The 13,312-nt window shown below is 45.5% G+C and overlaps 1 long non-coding RNA gene across 1 annotated transcript; it reads left to right on the forward strand.

The window, feature by feature from the left end:
* Positions 1-23: 23 nt before the first annotated feature.
* LOC144388267 (uncharacterized) lies at positions 24-1,166 on the forward strand. Its single transcript, XR_013452584.1, has 3 exons — positions 24-143; positions 559-657; positions 781-1,166. It is a non-coding gene; the product is annotated as an uncharacterized LOC144388267 (long non-coding RNA).
* Positions 1,167-13,312: the final 12,146 nt, after the last annotated feature.

Consider the following 13,312-nt stretch of genomic DNA (forward strand, 5'->3'; position numbering starts at 1 on the left):
GGTCTTTGGGACAGGAAACATTTGGTGTTTCGGTGTTTTCCAGCTGTAGCACTCCTGCAGCGGCCAGCACTACGGCTGTCCCACCTGATGCCTCTTTACCTGAACCGTCACCACAGCCTGAAGCTGACGGCCGCCTTGAGTCCGTAAGTTTCCACAATTCAATTTATTTTCAATCTTATCGTGCCAATTAGGTTGCTCTCTGTGTGATGCTGACTTGTTATGTAATTTAATATTTTTGTCCTACATATAACGATATATTTAAATATGGGCCTCATTGAATCCACACTGCGAGTGTGCGCGTTAATCATGCATGATTTGAGTAGCCTATGCACACTTTCTCTTTCATAGGTATTATCTCCATTGAATGCTAAGATTAAACATTAAAAAAAACATTTAATTCCTCTTACCTTAGACGATAGAGCTGCGAATACGGGATTAAAATGAAGTCTTTCCCCTCTCGGGCATCTCCTCAAAAATGTCCATTTCCTTTCAAATCAATTGCAACTTTGACTGTGTCCATCTACTCGCTCTTAAAAAATTACAACTCATTTTATAAAGGAAGACGCTGTTGCTGTGACCTCCAGAACCAGACCTGATATAGCTAGATCCGCAGCGGCATTCGCCATCAGTGTCCGGGAACAGTGCCAGTTATCACAGGTAAATTTATCTTCATGGGCAAATGCTTTAATGGTACTATTAATTTAAATTATTCTAATGTAAAATATGGGCCTGTGAATTATATGGGTGACAAAATTATTTACATTTTAAATATTTTCCCAGAGAACTGTCAACAGTGTCATCTCAGGGGTGCAACAGTACCAAGCTGCTCTCATTGACACACTAAGGGAGAGAATCAGAAGGGTGTTTGAAGAGAATCCAGACACAACTGCTCAGCTCCAAGGGGAGGCTTTGGCTACGTTTGATGCGTTCATGGATCCTTTCTCAACCACAGCATATGGACAGAATAAAACCATCCGGGAACTATTCAATCCAGTCAACCCAGAGGAAGTTGTGGTGTCCCAGAAGATTTGTTGGGTAAAGCGTGGTCTTTCAAGGGTCATGGCCTTAAGAGGCAAAAGTTTTTACTATGTACCACTCATTCAAAGTCTTAAGCAGTTACTGACCAATCCCAGAATCTTCACCATGTTAACCACTGTACCACAAAGAAGTGTAAGGGGTGCAGACAAGGGTGTGGGTTCAATTGCACGACTCGGAGACACAAGTAGTTGCAGTAACCCAATTTTACTGTTGGATGGCAGTACAAACACGGGTGTAAGAATTCGACAGGAGGCAGGTAGGTGCAAAGGTCGTAAACGTTTCGGTCCAAGGTCGGTACACGGGCAGGCAGTCGATCACCAGGCAAGGTATCCGGCAGGGAAAAGGCAGAGACGTAACGCGTTAACCAGGCAGGGGTCGGTAACAGGGAGGCTATCAGGAGTAAATGCTGGAACGCTAGGAACATTGTATCAAAGACGAACTGGCAACAGAGGACAGGAACCCACAGACTAAATACACCGGGTGATGAGGGCCAGGTGCAAACAATCAGGAAGGGGCTGACAATCACCCAGGTGGAACCCACACACCTGAGGGAGGGAGTGAGGAATCAGAAACGAGAGGTGAGTAAACAATAACACATAACCGAAGAATTATAAATAGCCCGCCAACTTAACTTAATACTCAGGGCTGGACATAACAGTACCCCCCCTCCTAGGGACGGCACTGGACGTCTCTGGTCTGAGCCTCCAATTGCTTTGGAAGGGGAATTAATTTTAAATTTAATCTCTTCGCCAACCTCCAGTCCATAAAATTCTCATCAGCCCCGGAGTCAACCAAGAAAGGATAAGTGACAGTCTGAGAAGGTGTGATGAGCTTGGCTTGCATAGAAGGTCGAACAGAAGACACAGTAGTGTGACTCACCAGTGTATATCTTGCCGCTGCCTGGTCCCTCACTGGGCAGTTTGATAGGTAGTGACCCCTCTGCCCACAATAAAGGCATCTACCCTCACGCACTCGACGTTGACGCTCCTCTGGGCTGAGCTTGGTGCGCCCCAGCTGCATAGGCTCCTCCGCCCCATCAGAGGACTGCTGAGCTGAAGTCGACTGCCCCCTCTGGACAGGAGCAGAATATTCCGGTCTGGATCTCCCCCGGTCCTGGAGCCGTTTATCGATCTTGACCACCAAAGCAATGAGCGAATCCACATCCTCTGGTAACTCACGGTTGATTAATAGATCTTTAATGGGCTCTGCTAACCCATACAAGAATGCGTCGAACAAGGACTCCTCATTCCACCCACTGTCGGCTGCCAATGTGCGGAATTCAATGGCGTAATCCGAGACCCGCCGATTGCCCTGGCGAAATCCCATCAATGCTCTTGCCGCCTCTCGACCGGGATTAGTGGTATTGAAGATCTTGCTTAAGGTTTCAGTGAACAGCTGAACCGAGGAGCAGATGCGTGAGTCTCTTGACCATTCCGCTGTTGCCCATCTCTCTGCCCTGCCAGAGAGGTGCGAGATTACGTACGCCACCTTGGAGCGTTCCGTCTGGAAAGATGGCGCGTTTAACTCGAAGTGGAGCCCACACTGAACCAGAAAGGGCCGACAGTCGCCAGAGTCCCCGGAGAACCTTTCGGGACGAGCGAGACGTGGCGGGACAACAGGCGGGGAAGCAGCGGGAAGTGAAGCTGGAGCTGGAACAGTAATCGGAGTGGCGAAGGTGTCCAGACGATCCATGAGCCGTTGGACCTGACTAGTCAGAAAGGTAACCTGGCTGTGAAGGCTCTCCTGGCGCTCCGACATCCCCTGCATCCCGAGGTGAACTGCATTAAATTGTTCCTCCGTCTGCTGCAGTAATGAAGTCGGCAGGACAGTGAGCCCGGAACCAGAGTCGGCTGAATCCATCTTTGTGGCCAGTTCGTACTGTAAGGGGTGCAGACAAGGGTGTGGGTTCAATTGCACGACTCGGAGACACAAGTAGTTGCAGTAACCCAATTTTACTGTTGGATGGCAGTACAAACACGGGTGTAAGAATTCGACAGGAGGCAGGTAGGTGCAAAGGTCGTAAACGTTTCGGTCCAAGGTCGGTACACGGGCAGGCAGTCGATCACCAGGCAAGGTATCCGGCAGGGAAAAGGCAGAGACGTAACGCGTTAACCAGGCAGGGGTCGGTAACAGGGAGGCTATCAGGAGTAAATGCTGGAACGCTAGGAACATTGTATCAAAGACGAACTGGCAACAGAGGACAGGAACCCACAGACTAAATACACCGGGTGATGAGGGCCAGGTGCAAACAATCCGGAAGGGGCTGACAATCACCCAGGTGGAACCCACACACCTGAGGGAGGGAGTGAGGAATCAGAAACGAGAGGTGAGTAAACAATAACACATAACCGAAGAATTATAAATAGCCCGCCAACTTAACTTAATACTCAGGGCTGGACATAACAAGAAGTGAGGGATTCTTGTATGATTTTACTGATGGAGCCCTTTTTACATCCCATCCATTATATTCTCAAAGGCCAAATGCATTGCAAATACTATTGTACACCGATGAAATTGAAATATGTAACCCTTTAGGCGCCCATGCCTCTGCAAATAAATTACTGAGGTTTTATTATAGTTTAGGGAATATAGATCCAAAATTTAGGTCGAAGTTGGCTGCAATAAGACTCCTGGCTATTGCCAAGGCAAACAATATTTCTCAGTGGGGTGTTGATGTTATACTAAAAAGAATCCAAAAAGATCTGACACTTCTGTACAATGGTGTTAGGATTGACACCCCAAATGGTGAAATTGAGTTGTTTGGTGCTGTGATCGCCATATGTGGAGACACACTTGCCCAACATGATATTGCTGGATTTAAACAAGGTGTTGGTTTTGCTTATAGCAAATGTAGACATTGTGAATGCTCCTTTGAGGATATGCAAAGTATTTTTGAGGAGAATAGGTTTGCTGAAAGAACTTTGGAAAAGCACATTAGGCAGTGTGATGAAATAGATAAGGCAAGCACAGAAACATTGAAAGCATCCCTCAAAACCACTTATGGGATTAACAGAAGAAGCAGACTAGTTGATGTTCCAGCATTTGATCTGATCAAACAAACACCACAGGATATAATGCATGTAATTTTTGAAGGTGTTGCACCAATGGAAATAAAGCTTGTATTAAAAAACCTGATTCTGTCAGGACAGATAGAATTAGATGAGATTAACTCAGCTATTCTAAATTTTCCTTACTCACCTCTAGACATAAGAGATAAGCCATGTCCTATTAGTGTCAGTACTTGCTGCTAATGACAATAAATTAAAGCAGTCATGTGGACAAATGTTGACACTTTTAAAAATCCTACCTTTTCTTTTGAACGGTATGGACAACGAGTATGTCAAATTTATTCTCAAGTTAATTGAGATTGTTCAAATTGTCCTTGCTCCTGTTATTTCTTTAGAAACCGTATTACGGCTCAGACGCATGATTGAGCAACATCTGCATCATTTCAAAGAACTTTTCTCTGAAGCCAATGTAATACCCAAGCAACATTGCATGTTACATCTACCAAGCCAAATCATATCTCTTGGTCCATTAATAAGAAGTATGTGTATGCGATTTGAAGCTAAGCACAGTTATTTTAAGCAGTGGGCTTCTAAGTTAAATTTCAAAAATGTCTGTAAATCGCTTGCAAACCATAACCAGTTCCTTGAATGTTGTCAAAATGAAATAGGCATTGAGCATCCAATTTTTGCTAGTGAAAGAGAATCGGGGCCTGTCTCAGCTGTCAAAAATTTTGATTATGTCAAGAGAAAAGTCAAAGATTTTCTAGGCGTAGAGGTCATGCAATCTGTTGTCTCAGTGAAATGGTACATCCTCAATGGCAATAAGTACATTAGTGGTAAATCTATGATTATTGTAGATGTAGATGATGCTTTCCCAGTGTTCGGACTGATAAAAGATATATTTGTGATTGATTCCTCTTATGTTGCTTTTGAGTACCAGCGTTATGAGACACTGAATTTGAGTCCAGAATTGCTGGCATATGAGGTGGCAGTTCCCAATGTTGCCCAGGCTACAGAATTTGTACATGAACTCATTGACTGTATTTCTTATTTTTCTGTTAGTTTCAAGGAACATATGTTTGTGCCAATAAAATATAGTCTTTGTGATATTATTGCCCACAGAAGTAGACATTGAAATGGAGGAATGAAAGGGAAGCATTGATTTATTGGGTGATCAAGTTTGCCGGTTTCCTGGGCCTGTTTTTGTTAACAAACTGTTTTGGTCATTAAACAATTCCATGGACTGTATGGTGAGTTGTGGTGAAGGCTGTATAATTTATCCTCACATTGTCTGAACATGCTTGAAGTCAGAGCAATAATAAACTCTGTTTCTTTCAGATGCTTTTTGTGTGACTCTTGAATCAAGCAACTTGAGTTTACTGAATCTTAAAACAAGCTTTATTGATGAGAATTTGAGGGAGAGATGTAAAAGATCTTAATTTAACAGTTATTTGACTCATTTTAAGATGTCATGCCTATTTGAGACAAAAAAGATAAGGTTGTGCTTGATTTAAGATTTTAGTGTAAAGTTAAACACTAAAAACACTCTTAAAACAAGATCAATTATCTAACACTTCTAAATCTAAGTTTTTTTATCTTGATAAGATTCAAATAATTTGCAGTGTGGTGCTTGAGCGTTCTTTGGACCACGACTGTTTACCATCACAAGCCTTTCTATTGCCACAACTTGTTTGATCCATTCAACCACATGAGTTGTCTGATGTCCACCCTCTACCCAGAGATAAGCTGTTGGATGCACAGCTCGCGGATCCCAGTTTGAGTCGGGTGCTTCACTTTGTAGAACGTCGACGGCATTCAAGGTTTTGGTTGAATTTTGTTTCTTTGGGGGGTTTGGATAAGCAAGTGGAGATCAGCAGGGGGGAATGTAACTGGTGTTTGACTCCACTTACCATCGCGAAGAGTCATGACAGGGTGTCACGTGGGTGCCCTCTAGTGGGTGACTGCGGACGTGGGTGCGACACCCTGTAGCTAAAAAGTTAGTCTGCTGCAGGATGTGCAACTGGTAGGTTGGCTGTAGAAAGTCCCCTTGACAATGCCAATGCTAAATTCAACTAGCTCATGTGTTTTACTTTTTGTTTAACAGTTATGATGCCACGAGGTATTCTATGAAGACGTTAACTTCTATATGTTCGCCAGGTATGTCATGTTCGTAGCTAAAAAGTTAGTCTGCTGAATCTCCTCAGCCAGGTTAGATCGTTTTTATGTTTTTAAGCAACATTTTAATATTTTTAAGATGTGCAGTATTGTCCCTGCTGTTTTTACTGATCATTCTTTGCTTTTATGTAATGTTTTTATTGGAAACGTTTTACCTAGAAGTGCATATTGGCATTTTAACTCTGTATTAACTTGTGATACAAATTTTAGAGAGGTTTTTGTATACTTCTGGGGTGTTTTTAGGCTGAGGAAGAGTGAGTTTAGCAGTCTTAAACAGTGGTGGGACCACGGGAAGATTGAGATTGGGCTCCTCTGTCAACAGCACACCTTCAACGTCACCAGAGACATCGCTAGATCTATGAAGGACCTGGAAACTGAGATAGTGGAACTAGAACATTTAAGCGAGTCCACAGGAGATCGAGGACATTTTGAAGTCCTCAAAGGGAAAAAAATGGCTCTGGCCGACCTGTTTAACGTTAAAGTCCAGGGTGCACTGGTCAGGTCCCGATTTCAGACCATCACAGAGATGGACACTCCCCCTAGCTTCTTCTTCGGCCTGGAGAAGAAGAGTGGGCAGGGGAGGGTGATCCACTCACTGTTAGGTGACGCAGGGCAGCCAGTTGTGGAACCATGCCAGATTAGGAGGCGAGCTGTGGCTTTCTTCTCCTCCCTATATACCAGTGAGTACGGGGAGGAGGAGGCACTGATGGAGGAGCTCTGCAGTGAGCTTCCTCAGGTCCAGGAGGAGACCAACGCAATGCTTGACAGGCCAATAAGCCCAGGGGAGCTGAGGGCCGCCTTGATGGGCATGCAGGGAGGGCGTGCCCCGGGAATTGACGGCCTCTCGGCCGAATTTTACAAAGCATTCTGGGACATCCTCGCTGATGACATCCTAGAGGTGCTAAATGACAGTCTGGCCTCTGGTTCCATGCCGATGTCCTGCCGCAGAGCTGTAATAACGCTACTGCCAAAAAAGGGAAACCCGCAGGACATCGGCAACTGGCGCCCTGTGTCCCTGCTGTGTGTGGATTACAAGCTCCTGTCCAAGGTCTTTGCCTCCAGGCTGAGGGAAGCTATGGAGCAGGTCATCCATCGGGACCAGACCTACTGTGTGCCCGGCAGGTCCATGGTAGACAATGTCTACCTCATTCGAGATGTTTTGGAGGTCTCCAGCTCATTGGGCAATAACACTGGCCTGATTTCTCTAGACCAGGAAAAGGCTTTTGACCGCGTTGAGCACAACTTCCTCTGGAAAGTCATGCGGAGTTTTGGGTTCAGCGCTGGTTTCATAGCTAAGATCAAAGTGTTGTACAGGGACATTGAGAGTGTGCTGAAGATAAACGGCAGTCTGTGTGCTCCTTTTAGAGTGTATAGAGGAGTCCGGCAGGGTTGTGCTCTGTCCGGGATGCTCTATACACTCTCCCTGGAACCCCTTCTCTGCAAAATACGCTCTAGCCTGGAGGGCTTGGTTTTACCTGGTTTTAGTAGAAGAATGATTTTATCGGCGTATGCCGACGATGTTGTTGTTTTTATTAAAGACCAGAGGGATGCAGACCTTTTAAATAACATCGTGAAAAGTTTTAGTAAGGCATCGGCAGCGAGGGTGAACTGGAAAAAAAGTGAAGCCCTCGCTGTCGGTGAATGGCGTGGCGGCCTCCCAGTTCTTCCCCAAAGCCTAGTGTGGAGGAAAGATGGTTTTAAATATCTGGGGATTTATCTAGGACAAGAGAGCATCGTCCAGAAGAACTGGGAGGGCGTCACAGAGAAGATAGAGGGGAAACTTTCCCACTGGAAATGGCTGCTCCCTCAAATGTCTTTTAAAGGTAGAGTTTTGGTTTTAGACAACCTGATTGCATCCCAGCTGTGGCACCGTCTTACCTGCCTGGACCCTCCCTCAGGCTTCCTTGCCAACTTACAGAAGAAAATGGTGGATTTCTTTTGGGGGGGTCTACACTGGGTGCCACAAGGGGTGCTGTTTTTAGCCAGAGAGGATGGGGGACAGGGCCTCGTCCACCTGGCCAGCCGGACGACCACTTTTAGACTCCAGTTTTTACAGAAATATCTCACAGGTCCGGAGTTTTTAGTATGGAGGGACGTGGCCAGCTGCATTTTTAGACGTGCAAACAACCTGGGGCTGGATACTGCTCTGTTTTTAATTGATTCTAAATTTTTAAAGTTAAATGGGCTACCTCCGTTTTATCAGGGTGTTTTTAAGTCTTGGGCCCTTTTTAATCATAAAAGGTGCCCACAGTCTTTCTCTCTGTACTGGTTGTTGAGAGAACCTTTGATCTACAGAGCAAGGCTGGACATCAGCAGCAGTGGTACCCCAGGCCTGATGGGGGCGCTGCTGAAAGCACGAGTCCCGTGTTTGCAGCAGCTGGTGGACGCAGCGGGGCCGACGCTGAGCGACGCCCCGGCCCTGGGCTCTCTGCTGGGGCTGCACTCCGTCCGGATGGCGAGGAGGCTCCTGGAGCTGTGGAACCAGAGGCTGACTGAGGAGGAAAGGAGCCTCCTCACAGACTACAGCCAGAAAGATGTGGAGCTGGACCCTGCAGACCCCTTCCCCGAGATCTACCTGAGCCCAGGACTAGGGGAACTCACCGGCCCCCTGCTCGCCACAACACGCCCCGAAGCGCTGACATTGCACGAAGCAGACAAGAAGACTCTGTATTTTAACTGTGTGAAGGGCATAAACCGGTCCGGACTGTGCGACAGGCTCCCCACTGTGTGGTCCAACAGACTACAGTGCCCACAGTGGAGGATTTTATACAAACCTCCCCTCAAGAAACGGACTGCCGACCTCCAGTGGAGAATTTTACACGGTGCTGTCGCCTCCAACGCTTTTATTTCTGTTATTAATCCCACTGTTCTGAGCAAATGCCCCTTCTGTGACCTCCGAGAGACTATTTATCATGTTTTTACAGAGTGCAAGAGACTTGCGAGTTTCTTCTCTCTTTTAACATCGGTTTTTAGTCTTTTTAATGTGGTTTTTACTGAAAAGATTTTTATCATGGGAGCTGCCTACAAAAAAGCAGAAAAAGAAAAATGGCAGCTCCTCAACTATCTTTCAGGGGAAGCCAAAATGGCCATTTATTTAAGCAGGAAGGCCAGAGTGAAGGACAGAGAGGGGCAGGAGGCCAGAGCAGTGTGGCTGGTGAACATCAGGGCCAGGCTCTGGCTAGAGTTCCGCTTTTATAAACACATTGGGGACGTAGACACTTTTAAACAACGTTGGTGTTTTAATAATGTTGTGTGCTCAGTGGAAAAGAATCTATTTGGTGTTTGCTCCTGTTTTTATGGCATGAAATATAATTTTGCTTTGTTTGTTTGTTTGTTTGTTTTTTTGTTGCTTTGTCTTGGTTTTTTTAACAAAGGAAGGAAGTCTGTGACCTTTTTTAACACATTGACAAGTTGTTGAAATATGTAAAATAAATTGTTTTTTCTAAAAAAAAAAATCTCTGTCTGTCTCTCTGCCTCTCTCTCGCTCTCCCTTCCTCACCCTTGCACCCTGCCTTACCCGCTCTCCTTCATTCTCCCCCTCTCTCTCCTTTCCTCCCCCCTGCACCCTTCCTCATGCCCGCTCTTTCTTTCACCCCCTCTCCTTTTCTCAGTCTCTCTTTTTCTGTCTCCCCCTCTCTCTCTCCCATCCTCACCATCCCTCCCTTTCTCACCCTTCCTCACCCTCTCTCTCTTTTTTTTTTCTTTGGGCTTCTTCTCTCCTGCCGGTGTCTCGCCAGACACCACCTGAGCCGGAGGGAAGAGTCCGGGCTCACTGAGCAGGAGGGTTTAAGGTTAAAAAAAACTGTTATCGAAAGTTTGCAGAGCAATGAATAAGGGCAATGTCGAAATCTCAATGTGTGTTTTAATTAATTTATTGGGTTTTTTTTATTTCTTTTTTTAAATCTACCCACAATGAATACTTTTAAAGTGGGGAGTTTAAATGTGAACAGAGCCAGAGATAAAAAGAAGAGAGCATCGATTTATGAATTTAAAAAATTGAAGTGTATTGATGTTCTCTTCTTACAAGAAACTCATAGCGACAGCACCAACTAGGCCGACTGGATGAGGGAATGGGAAGGGGAAGTGCTCCTAAGCCAAACATACAAACCTCAGTGGAGGAGTGGGCTTCCTCTTCTCCAGGTCTTTTAATCCATTATCACTGGAGGTCAAACACATCATTGAAGGGAGGTTGTTTTTAGTCAAGGCACAGTTTGACCTTTTTACTGTTGTTTTTATCAACGTGTATGCTCCAACAATCGGTGCAGAGAGGAAGCTGTTTTTACAGAAAAATTACGATGTTTTAAATGGCTGTGCCCCGGAGGATTTTTTATTTTTTGGGGGGGGGGGTTTAACTGTATGGAAAATGATTTGAAAGACCGCAATACCGCAGAGCCACATTCAGCTTCCCAGCGTGCTCTGAGACAGCTGGTCCAGTCTCATGGCCTGGTGGATGTGTTTAGAAGGATGTATTTAGACTGCCGGCAGTACACATGGCCCCCCCGTAGAATCTCCTCAGCCATGTTAGATCGTTTTTAAGCAACATTTTAATATTTTTAAGATGTGCAGTATTGTCCCTGCTGGTTTTACCGATCATTCTTTGCTTTTATGTAATGTTTTTATTGGAAACGTTTTACCTAGAAGTGCATATTGGAATTTTAACTCAGTTCTAACTTGTGATAAGAATTTTAGAGAGGTCCTTGTGTTTTTGGGGTGTTTTTAGGCTGAGGAGTGAGTTTAGCAATCTTAGGCAGTGGTGGGGTAAGATTGAGATTAGGCTCCTCTGTCAACAGCACACCTTCAACGTGACGTTGACGTGACGTGACTGGTGACCAGAGACATCGCTAGATCTGAAGGACCTGGAAACTGATATAGTGGTATAGTATTTCTCTAGACCAGGAAAAGGCTTTTGACCGCAACTTCCTCTGGAAAGTTATGGGGAAGTTTGGGTTCAGCGCTGGTTTCATAGCTAAGATCAAAGTGTTGTACAGGGACATTGAGAATGTGCTGAAGATAAACGGTAGTCTGTGTGCTCCTTTTAGAGTGTGTAGAGGCGTCTGGCAGGGTTGTGCTCTGTCCGGGATGCTCTATGCACTCTCCCTAGAACCCCTCCTCTGCAAAATACGCTCTAGCCTGGAGGGCCTGGTTTTAGAAGAAGAATGATTTTATCGGCTTATGCCGACAATGTTGTTGTTTTTATTAAAGACCAGGGGGATGCAGAACTTTTAATAGCATTGTGAAAAGTTTTAGCAAGGCATCGGCAGCGAGAGTGAACTGGAAGAAAAGTATTTTTAGCCAGGGAGAAGGGGGGGCAGTCCACCTGGCCAGCCGGACGGCCACTTTTAAGCTCCAGTTTTTACAGAAATATATCACAGGTCCGGATGTTTTTGTATGGAGTGGAGGCTGTATTTTCAGACGTGCAAACAACCTGGGGCTGGATACTGCAGTTTTTAATTGCTTCTAATGTTTTAAAGTTAAATGGCCTACCTCAGTTTTATCAGGGTGTTTTTAAATCTTGGGCCCTTTTTAATCATAAAAGGTGTCCACAGTCTTCCTCTCTGTACTGGTTTTTGAGAGAGCCTTTTATCCACAGAGCGAGGCTGGACATCAGCAGCAGTGGTACCCCAGGCCTGATGGGGGCGCTGCTGAAGGCACAAGTCCTGTGCCTGCAGCAGCTGGTGGACGCAGTGGGGCCGACACTGAACGACGCCCCAGCCCTGGGCTCTCTGCTGGAGCTGCATTCCGTCCGGGTGGCGAGGAGGCTCCTTGAGCTGTGGAACCAGAGGCTGACGGGGGAGGAAAGGAGCCTCCTCACAGACTACAGCCAGAGCGAAGTGGAGCCGGACTCTGCAAACCCCTTCCCCGAGATCTATCTGAGCCCAGGGCTAGGGGAACCCACCGGCCCCCTGCTCGCTACAACACGCCCCGAAGCGTTGACATTGCACAAAGCAGATAAGAAGCTCTGCATTTTAACTGCGTGAAGGGCATAAACCTCCTTCTCTCACCATCCCACACTCACCCTTCCTCACAACCAATTTGCTAAAACAAAACCCAGGTACTCTGTTTCAGCCTTGGCAAAGACGCATTTTGATGAATTCATGGTCAGCCCGGCAGACTGGCAGAGAAGAAAGGCACAAGGAGACAATTTGTTTCTGCTGAAGGGTTTCTTCATGTTCCCAAACATTTCTCAATATGGAACATTTACCAAAACAATAAATGGAGTTCTAGGGCCCAAATTACAGCCATAGGCAAAATAGAGCTGTTCCAGCATAAGGTCTAACAATGCACAGTATCCCTTTTCAATTTGCCCACCCAGCATTTGAGTGAAACATATATAGTGGCTGACTGAACCAACAAAAACATACAGGGGAATCCCTCGAAAGATATTACCTACAACAGAACACAAACCCGCCCTAATTCCTCCATGCTGTCAAAAGCTCTTGGTATGGTCTTAACCCAGCTATGTGTTGTAGAAATAAATTAAATGTAACTAGAGCTTAACTTATCCTGCTGCCTAAAGACATCTGTCATATCCCTTTTACATGTCATTCATATTTTAAAGTTAAAAATATTTCCTGTAGGAGCCATATACATTTGGTATTATTTCATTTAATTTTGCTCTGTGCCACTAGGGGGCTGTATGTGCTTTGTGGCTCAGCTGACCTCGGATCAGCCCAGGTAGGCCATTTAACCTGCAGGAATCTCAGACACAGGTGTTGGTAATTTGGGAAGCAAACAGTTTTCGACTGTGCCAGTGTGCGTGTGTGCCTTTGTGGTGAGCAATGCGGTTTGTTATTTTGGGTACATGTATTATCAGTATTATTAAAGTTTTGCCGTTTTATAATATTTGGATGTAAAATAAACATGCAAGGTAATTGTAACATCACAAGACTCCGTTTTGCTGTGTTCGAGCGCACCGGGCGCACGTCTAAACTAATCCACCATATTAGCAACCAGTACTAGACTTCGTTTAGGACTTCGTCAGTACATTTCCCTTGTTGAGTTTATGAACGCAGCACTATCACAAAGGGTCAAACTGATGCAATTGTGCTTAATTAAAAAGGGCTCAAATCGGACCCCATTCAACTTCATTT

The sequence above is a fragment of the Gasterosteus aculeatus genome, chromosome 14 (assembly GCF_964276395.1).
Source record: "Gasterosteus aculeatus chromosome 14, fGasAcu3.hap1.1, whole genome shotgun sequence".
NCBI lineage: Eukaryota > Metazoa > Chordata > Actinopteri > Perciformes > Gasterosteidae > Gasterosteus > Gasterosteus aculeatus.